At 40.0% G+C, this 9,464-nt stretch overlaps 1 pseudogene; it reads left to right on the top strand.

Annotated features, from left to right (window-relative positions):
- The first annotated feature begins 7,160 nt into the window (after window positions 1-7,160).
- On the top strand, window positions 7,161-8,999 carry LOC141250144 (uncharacterized; annotated as a pseudogene).
- Window positions 9,000-9,464: the final 465 nt, after the last annotated feature.

Raw genomic sequence — 9,464 nt, 5'->3', positions numbered from 1 at the left:
CGGAGGCAAAGACAATGGTTTTGGCGACCCGTCCACCATAGCGGGTCGCATAATGATGTAATTCGTGGACTATCCCGGCATCTCGACGCCGACAATGGTTTTGGCAACCGTCCACCATAGCGGGTCGCATAATGATGTAATTCGTGGACTATCCCGGCATCTCGACGCCGACAATGGTTTTGGCAACCGTCCACCATAGCGGGTCGCATAATGATGTAATTCGTGGACTATCCCGGCATCTTGACGCCTTCCGGTCCTAGTGATATTCGACGAAATCCAATGGTCTCGATGCCTTCCGGTCCTAGTGTGGACCAGTGTGCTCGGTTAACCGTGTACATTGCGTCGAGTTGGATCCAAGTATAGTTCGGAATATGCACGTCGTGCTAGGGTCATGGATATTGGATTTATACCCAACGATCCTTCGATGCTCAAGTCAGTCTGTAGAAAACCAATTAAAGGTTAGTGGCATTTCAACTTCTTGGAACACGCATTTAGTCGCCTCCTTTACTCCATGTGCCCCTTGTCTCACGATTTTAGTAATCGACCCTTCCGATTGAGGTTCCAACTTGCCAACTCTTGGGTCCTTTGTATTTTGGAACGTCTTCCGCAATACCAAATCTCTCCCACTTTGAATGTCTTGACCAAAACGTTGTTGTTGGTAGTGAATGTCTTTGCGACTTGTTGCTGGTAGTGAACTATCCTGACTTGTGCCTTTTCTCGTAGTTTGTTGATAGTGTCAAAGTTATGAACAAGGTTGCTATCGTTTTGCTTAAAGTTTGTGCCCTATAATGTGTTGTTGGAACCAAGATTTTTGCTGACTCAACAGCTTCACACCCATAAACTAGGGAAAAGGGAGATTGTCTCGGTTTAGGTTGCTTACGGTTATTTTATTGTTGGATACCATGGCGTGAACATTATCAAATTGATGTCCCATCGGTTGAAGATGCATTGCCTTGATGCGGGTGGTAGGTTACCAACTATGTCCACATGTGTGATTGCCACATTCTCCGCCGTGTATCGATTGCAAAAGATAATGAACCATTTAAGGAAGGTTGCCTCTAATCTTCTGGGACCGTCTCTGGGGAACCTTGTTCTATTACTTGCCATTTGCCTTGTTGATGTTGTCACGTTCACAAGCAGAAAGAATATTGGGAAATTCCTGAGGGTCTAGGGAAGATCCCATATTTTCCAATGAGCCCGAAACTTCTCAAACTTCAAAATCAACTTTTGCACAACGTCCCAATAAGTGATCATATGGTCGTCTTTAGCTACGTATGTGCCTTGGACCTGACTAACAATGAATCGAAAAACACTTAATTGTCTCTTACCCCTTAGGTCATTAGCTAAATTGAGACCAAAGACCAGAGCATTGTCTTTTGCCTCGTTGTTTGTAGCTTCCCATTCAAATCTCTTGTTGCGATCTTAGCACGACACTGAAGCTTGACCCTTTGACGCTCCTTAGTTGCGTAAGATCCACGTTTAATCTGTTGTTTTGTCTGCCAAACCTTTTGCTTCTCTAATTGCATCCTGTTATCGGGCTAAAATCCGCCACAAAGTCAGGCAAAGCTTTAATTTTCCTTCTTGGCTCATATTCTATCTTGTATCTTCCTAGCTAGACGCCCCACTTCCTCATGCGACCCATGAACTTTGTCATTTTCAATACGACTTTAGAGGATGGTTTGTTGGAAAGCGTTGGTGTGCGTTTCAAAGTACGGCTTATGCTTTATGAACGCCATCACCAAGGCAAGCAAGTGTACCTTGTCTCAGCAGGAGGAGCGAGCAACTTACATAATAAATTAAGGATTGCTTGTTGACGTCTCTATACAACGACAGTCTTTAGGCTTGGCTAGCACCATTGGACTTGAAAGGCCACTTCATGATCGTCCCCATGTAAAGAACGTGTTTCTCTTCAAGGCATCATAGAATGGTTTGCACTTACCTGAGGACTTGGAAATAAGTCAACTGAGCGCTGCTATTTGTCTTGTCAGTTTTTGGACGTCTTGGTCAATTCTAGACTTTTCTTGGTCCCTCTTTGCATAACCATGATCAGCTGCAGAATTTTCTCTGTCCTTCTTTGCGTAACCATGTACCCTCAGATTTACCTGAAGCCGTTTCTCCACCGGAGGTGAGTCCCTTCTATCGCTTTTTGCATACCTCTTGGCCATGAATTATAGGAGATCCCACATACGCCCATACATTCGCTTGGCCCCTGAAGGACTCGCGCTTTGCGGTTCTGACTTTCCCTTCGACTAGCGGAGGATTGTCTTTTGTCCATTTGATCACGTGATGGACTATCATGAGTGCGCAATTCGTCTTCCTCCAACCTGACTTGTACCCCATGGTCTTAGCATGGACGTCCTCGAAGGTACGACTGGGGTATTTTGTGAGTTCGCGATATAACTCGCCGAAAAGCCTTTTATGCGGGGGACTTCTTAATACTAGATACATAATTATAGCCTTTTGGTTAGAAAAATTTCCCATTCAATTGAAATTTTCCATTATCCGCTTCTTAAAACAAAAGAGTCACTACCACCGCCTTTCGTTCCCAACCATAAGGGTCTTTTGCTTTAGTTGATAGATGGAGGTTCTATCAGGCTCCTCAAATGTTAGCCATTCCTTTTCCAAAGACTTCTCGATCAAAATCTCATCTATCTCATTGATCTCTAAGTTTTGTTTTATTTCTGGAAAGTCTGAACTCTGCTCGTTTTAAAAAGTAGTCATGGAGAACTAGAACTATTGATGGACAACGACGAAGCAGAAAAGACCAAATATCTGAGCTGCTAGTATGATTCTCCATCAAGGTCTCCATAGAAGTTGGGGGTCGAGCTTCAAGTGTCATCCAAAGATCATTCAAAACTATACAAGCAAGATAGATGAAGCATAGCTGATTGCTGCTCTCTTGGCTTTGGAACTGCCTACCTGTGTCGGCTTGGAGTCTACTTATATATTGGATGTGGTACTTTTTTCTAATTACAAGAATGGCGGCGAGACTAGGAAACATATTCATTCATGAGTGATTTCCGGACCGGGAGGGTGAATATAGGATAGATAGGAAAATGTTGCAAATGGGCTTACTGACTAACTGCTTTGCGGTCGAGACGGAGCATTGATCTCTATCTCTAATACATTGTTTGTTTGTAAGAGAGGGGTCCGAAGTATAGGTGAGCATTATATTAGCCAAGAGGGCAAAGCCACCAATAATAGGCTAAGCTAAGCAGGTTTATAAGAGGAGTGATGAACATGCTTGTGTTTCTGAAAAGGTATATGAAGAATAGGGTTAAATAAGAGAGTGGAGCTCAAAGAGAAAAGTAATCCAACTCAATCAAATCTTTTCCATTATCTATTCTCTCTCATGATAATGGAGTAGTCTTGGTATTGGATCAACTAATAACCATATCACTACTCGATAAACTTTTCTTAAATCATTTACTTGGGAATAGTCGAACCAGGCACTTCCTCACTCAGATCTCATTTTAAAGGAGATGGAATATGAAGTGTTCAACATCCCTATCAATTACTTTTGACGATCAGTCTATAGCGCTTCTAGTCCAGCCAAGCCTGTTTTAGTTGAAATAGAAGTCTGCCTTTCTCTCATTTTTGCGATATATCCTTGTGACTGGTCTAGCTACAATGGGTTTGCTTACTGTAGATCCTTCATTACCTCTTTCTCAATAGAGAGATTTACTGACCGAGCACGGGCAAACACCTTCTTTCCGTACAATGGGTTTGCTTATTGTAGATCCTTCATTTTTGCAATATATCCTTGTGACTGGTCTAGCTACAATTACTAGTCATGCTCCTACTACTCTGATTTCTTATTACATAGGATGAACCGAGAAGACTACTGACAAATAGCAGGATGAATGTTACCCGAATAAGAGAAGTTCATCTACAAACAAATGAATGGACAAGTTTTACTGGAATTATTACTGTATCCCAACAAAGATTTGAATGCAGTAGAGAACACTTTTTTTATTCCCGTCCACTTCTCTACTGCCACAAAAAGAACCTGAATCTCCTTCTCGGGTAGGCCATAACACCTTCTTTCCATCTAGTCTCTCTAACAGGAATGCTTAAGATAACTAACCTCGACCAAATTGTTCAAATACAGAGGTCAGCCTCTCCATCCTTCAAGCTTTTTAAGTGGACCAGGTAGCATAAATCAGAGTGAATGAAAGGTCAAGGGAACAAGCAATGGATTGAACAACCTTAATGAAATTTGTTGCACCAACGCACATCTATTTTCTTGCTTGTCTTCCTTGATCTTCGAATGTAGAATGAAAGCTAGAATCTTCTTTCACAATCGCTTTAATATCTTTCGAATCAAAACATTCAGATGAGAATCAAAAGCATCAAAGCTGACAAAGTAAGAATAATGGAATTCAACTAGTTCAGTTCATATAACAATTCAATCGGTCTTAGCTAATAAAGAGAATATCCTTCCGCTTCAACCCAATCTTACTAGAAGAACTAGTTATGTTTGCCAAAAGTACGGTCACTATGGAGGATTGTACCTATGTTTTCCAGTATTCAATAAGCCAGGAAGGAAGTGTGCATTCATCTTTGCTAAAAATATTCGGGCTTATTCCTCAGAGGTAATGATGACCGAAGTCTTAGTGTGGTTGACAAGGGGGAGTACAAGAATGAACCGTTGAACTAGCTCGCGCAAAAAAGATATATCTGTTAGTAACTAAGAAAGTGTTAATCTCGCAGAGTCACGTGTTAAGAAGCGACAACAAGAGGTATAAATCAAGAATCCTCCCAACAAAGGATTTCACAGTAGAGATTTGGTGATAGGCCTGCGTTGGCACATAAAACAATTTCCAACCCGACCATTCAAGGAAATAGACAATATTGACTTGCTTGGATTCAGTTATCATTAAAATGTATAGGATGTGGTATTGAAGTGAAGAAGATACTTGCATACAAGAGCTTCGGGAGTAGAAGAGAACCGATGTTGGATCAGAAGAAGTTGATTCTACGCCATAAAGGAAGCGTGTGCCCAATCACTAACCAAAAGTTGTTTTTCATCAAGCCCTCTCTCCGGACTTAATGTAGACCTTTGTCCGGCCTAAAAACATTTATATCTAAGCTAGAGTTCCATGGATCCGCACTTAGAGAGCACCCTCGGGCACACATGCATCTCGATATTCTATCTAGCAAGGGGCACTGCCTTGTCCCCTGCTATTTCTATTCTCCACCCTCTAACCTTCCTTTCCACATTTGGAACAAATTGCGTTGGAACTAACGTCTTTTTTCCACCTGCATACATACCCTTTGTTATGGGATCAAGTCGAGCGTAGTTTTCTTCTCTATCATTTCATTTTCTTTTACAAATAAGCCCCACTTTGCCTCCGCGAATTCATCCTCAATCTCTACAAAGAAACAAGAACATCCACCTCAAGACTTAAGTCCAAAGAAGTAGCCTGAGGATGTTGTGTTACAATATCTTTCAATATGTTAAAGCATTCACGCTTTTGCTCTCAGATATGGCAACCCCGATTCTTCAACTCGAGCAGAAGGTTATACTCAACCTGGTTGGAGGCCTAATCAAGGGGCACTTTGACTTGCTTCTAAAAAGCGTTCCTTTCAGTAAGAAAAGGGTTTGAGGCCCTTTCCAGATTCTCTATGTGCCCCTGCCTAGAGACCTCGCAAATTCCATTGGCAACATACATAAGTTTCATTAGATGTTGTCTTAAATGTCCTTTGTACCTATATATAGGTCTCTACTATAGGCAATAGTTCATTCACTATAGGCACAAGTTCATCGTCAGATGGAAACACAAGTTGCCTTTGCTTTTAAAGTCTCTATAGAATGAGCACTGTGAACTATCTACTTTCAAAAGATAGTTGTAAAAACTAGAAAGACATTTCCAATATCAACATCTCCACTCTTTCCCTTGTTCCTTTGACCAAAGAGGTTAGTTTTAGGAAGCCTTTACTCTAAGACCTCCTTCCTCTTTCTCTTTACTATCCATACACAGTCAGAAAGTCCTACAGAAAGGGAGGTAAGCCAGTCTTTTTTGTTTGCCTATCCAATCATACCAGTCTTTCCTACCAACCTTTAGGTATTTGAACTTATATCATTGACTTTTCACTTTGATAGTAGGGTTGTTCGCCCTATTCATTCAGATATTCACGACCAAGAAGTACTTGACTCTCTTTCGGACATGCCCCAAACCGGAGAATCGTCCACAAGACCGCTTCATATGACAATCTCGAGAAGAAGCTTTCCAAGATGCGTGTACCATTACTTGTTATTCCACTAGTTCTTTTGGGTAAGATTAATATATAGTGATTGATCAGTTATGATATGATTGCTCAAACTACAATACATAGTTGTCGGTAGATTTCTTCGAGGGACCTTAATTTCCTTTCGTTTTTTTGTTATGCTTTTTTATCTGACTTTGAGGCTGGTTTTGAACGCTTTGCGACATCGAAACTACAAGAATCACTAGTACAAAAAAAACCCTTTTACATCACTAGATATACACCGGGCGTACATCTCATGGTGTAACAAGTCTACATATTTTGGTTATACATGTGTTTTGGTTGTTGTACGATGTATAAAATAGGAGGCGGTAAAGTAAATAACCGATGTATATACTATATACACCATATATTTTTGTAACACATGTATAAAGATAAATACGCCCTGTGTAAAATACGTTTATTAACCCATGTATATAGTTTATACTAGGTTGGTGAGTTAAGCACAAGCATATACATTAGGCTTCTTATACAACCGATGTATATAGCTACCATACTTCAATTTAGTCCAAAAAAATCTGGCCCGCCCAAAATTTCCCCAGTCTCCAAAAATTTCCCGCCCGCTCTATCTTCCCTTCACTTTCTTCGCTCCTACACTTTCTTCGATTCCCTTTCTTCCCTTCACTGGTTAGGTTTTGTGTTTCTTCCCTTCGCTTTCTTCCCTTCGGGTTTGCTCCTTCACTTTCTTCGTTCCTTCACTTTCTTCACTCAACAGGTTCGATTTCGTTCTCAATCTCTTCACTCAATTTCTTCGAGTTTGCTTTGTTGTTCTTCTCGCTCAATACTATATGCATACTCAGACTTGGTTGTGATGTGGTTAGGCTTAGAGTTATGGTTAGGATATTAGACAAAACAACAAGGAATTATGATACTGCTCAATGGATCCGGGGATGAATCGTGCCGCGCCGGGGATGCTTGGACCCGCGATGGACTTGCCGATCATGCACGATAGCGACCGCTACGACCTTGTTCACGATATCGGCTCCGGTAATTTCGGTGTTGCTCGTTTGCTTAGGGATAAGGTTACAAACGAGCTTGTCGCCGTCAAGTATATAGAGCGTTGAGATAAGGTCTTCTTACTTTCTTCAACTCGATTTATTTGATTTGCGATTCGAGATTTGACTGAAAGGGTTTCTGTCAGTTCTCGCTTTTGCGAGCTTGTGATTTGGATTTGGACACAATATCTTGCTCGGTATGCTATTTAAATGGACTGTCCAATATAACTTATACATTTGTAGAACGTGTCGCTCGTTTCCGAATGTAGCATCATTGATTAGTTTAGGTAATTTGTTTTTGGTAACTGTTGAGGTTTATTTTTCTGTGTTGAATTTGTTTTTCCCATTTATGGTGTCCTCAATCTGAGATTTTGGTGCTCTTTTCTCTCTATGGATGGATGGATCAGATTGAACAGGGATAACCCCTTTTTTGTGATGTGTCTTGTACTTTCATCTAGCAATCTACTCATCTTTGTACTATGTTCAAAGCACAAATTCTGTCAAATCTCTTGTTTTAGTTCTTTTTATATCCGCAGATAGATGAAAATGTTCAAAGAGAGATAATCAATCATAGGTCATTGAGGCATCCAAATATTGTTAGATTCAGAGAGGTAAGCTCTGAACTTTCCTTCTTTTAAACTTTCATGGGGGATGCAATTTAATTTTTGCTACACTAGGTAATTTTAACACCTACTCATCTCGCAATTGTAATGGAGTATGCATATGGAGGAGAGCTCTTTGATCGGATATGCAATGCAGGCCGATTCAATGAGGATGAAGTTTTAATAACATCTTCACTTTTCATTTTAACTTGGTTAGTTTTGTGTTACTCCCTAACTTGATTGCTTATAGGAACGCTTCTTCTTCCAACAACTTATATCAGGTGTAAGTTATTGCCATGCAATGGTATGTTTATGTTATCTCATGTATCTTAGATTTGTAATACTGTTTAGTTAGTGTTTTAAGTGATGTTCATAGTTTTGTTGTTATTCCTTTGTTGAAGCAGGTATGCCATCGAGACTTGAACTTGGAGAATACATTGCTAGATGGAAGCCCTCCTCCTCGCCTCAAGATTTGTGACTTTGGCTATTCTAAGGTGTGAATAAGTTCGTGTTTTCGTTCTTTTATGTTTTAATACATTGTGAAGAATGCATGGTTTTGCTGTTTTGTTTCAGTCATCATTATATCATTCGCAACATATATAGCCCCTGAAGTTCTACTCAAGAAAGAATATGATGGCAAGGTAAGGCTGTTGTAGTATGGTATATGTTAAGTTAGCAGACATTAATGATCTGGTTGAACTGGTATCACAAATTGTTGATGTATGGTCTTGTGGTGTGACCTTATACGTCATGTTAATGGGAGGATATCCTTTTGAGGATCCAGATGAACAAAAGAACTTCAGGAAGATGATACAGGTGAATAATTCTCATACTGTATTCGTCTTCTTCTAAGTGTCCTACTCCTGAAACTTGGATTCAGACTCTTTTCTCTTGTGTTAATTCAGAGAATATTAACAGTCCAGTATTCCATCCCTGACAACATCAATATCTCTCTCGAGTGCCGCCACCTCCTCTCCAGAATCTTCGTTGGGATCCTACTTTGGTAAGTCCTACCCCTGAAACTTGTGGTATCTTAATAATTATTTCATTATCAATCAGAAGTTTGAAAGTGTATGGGGTTCAAAGTGGGCAACCTAAACCTCGAGCTAAAACAAGATGGATCACAGTCAAGGTAATCTAAGCTTTGCCTTTAGTGAATGTGTATGAATTGACTGGCTGAATATGCATGAATTTAAACAGAAACTGGTTTATTTTGTTGTTCAAACTGGCTGAGTATGCATGAAATTAAACAGAAATTGACTGGCTGAATATGCGAGAGATTATTTTGTTGTTCAAACTGGCTGAGTATGCATGAATTTAAACAGAAATTAAACAGAAACTGGTTTTTATTGTTGTTCAAACTGGTTGAGTATGAATTGACTAGCTGAGAACACTGATGATTTTAAACAGATACTGTTTAATTTCTGATCATGCATGAAATTAAACAGATTGAGTATGCATGAATATGCTGGAACAGAAATTACATAGAAACTAAACAAAAATTAAACAGACTGGCTGAGTATGCATGAATTGACTGGTTGAGAACAGAAATTACACAGAAACTAAACAGAAATTAAACAGACTGAGTATGCATGAA

This window comes from Phyllobates terribilis, unplaced genomic scaffold, assembly GCF_046119375.1.
Source record: "Phyllobates terribilis strain yellow unplaced genomic scaffold, ASM4611937v1 Scaffold_5401__1_contigs__length_51953, whole genome shotgun sequence".
NCBI classification, from domain to species: domain Eukaryota; kingdom Metazoa; phylum Chordata; class Amphibia; order Anura; family Dendrobatidae; genus Phyllobates; species Phyllobates terribilis.
Note: the sequence above shows the minus strand (reverse complement) of the source record. Positions and strands in the feature narration are given on the sequence as shown.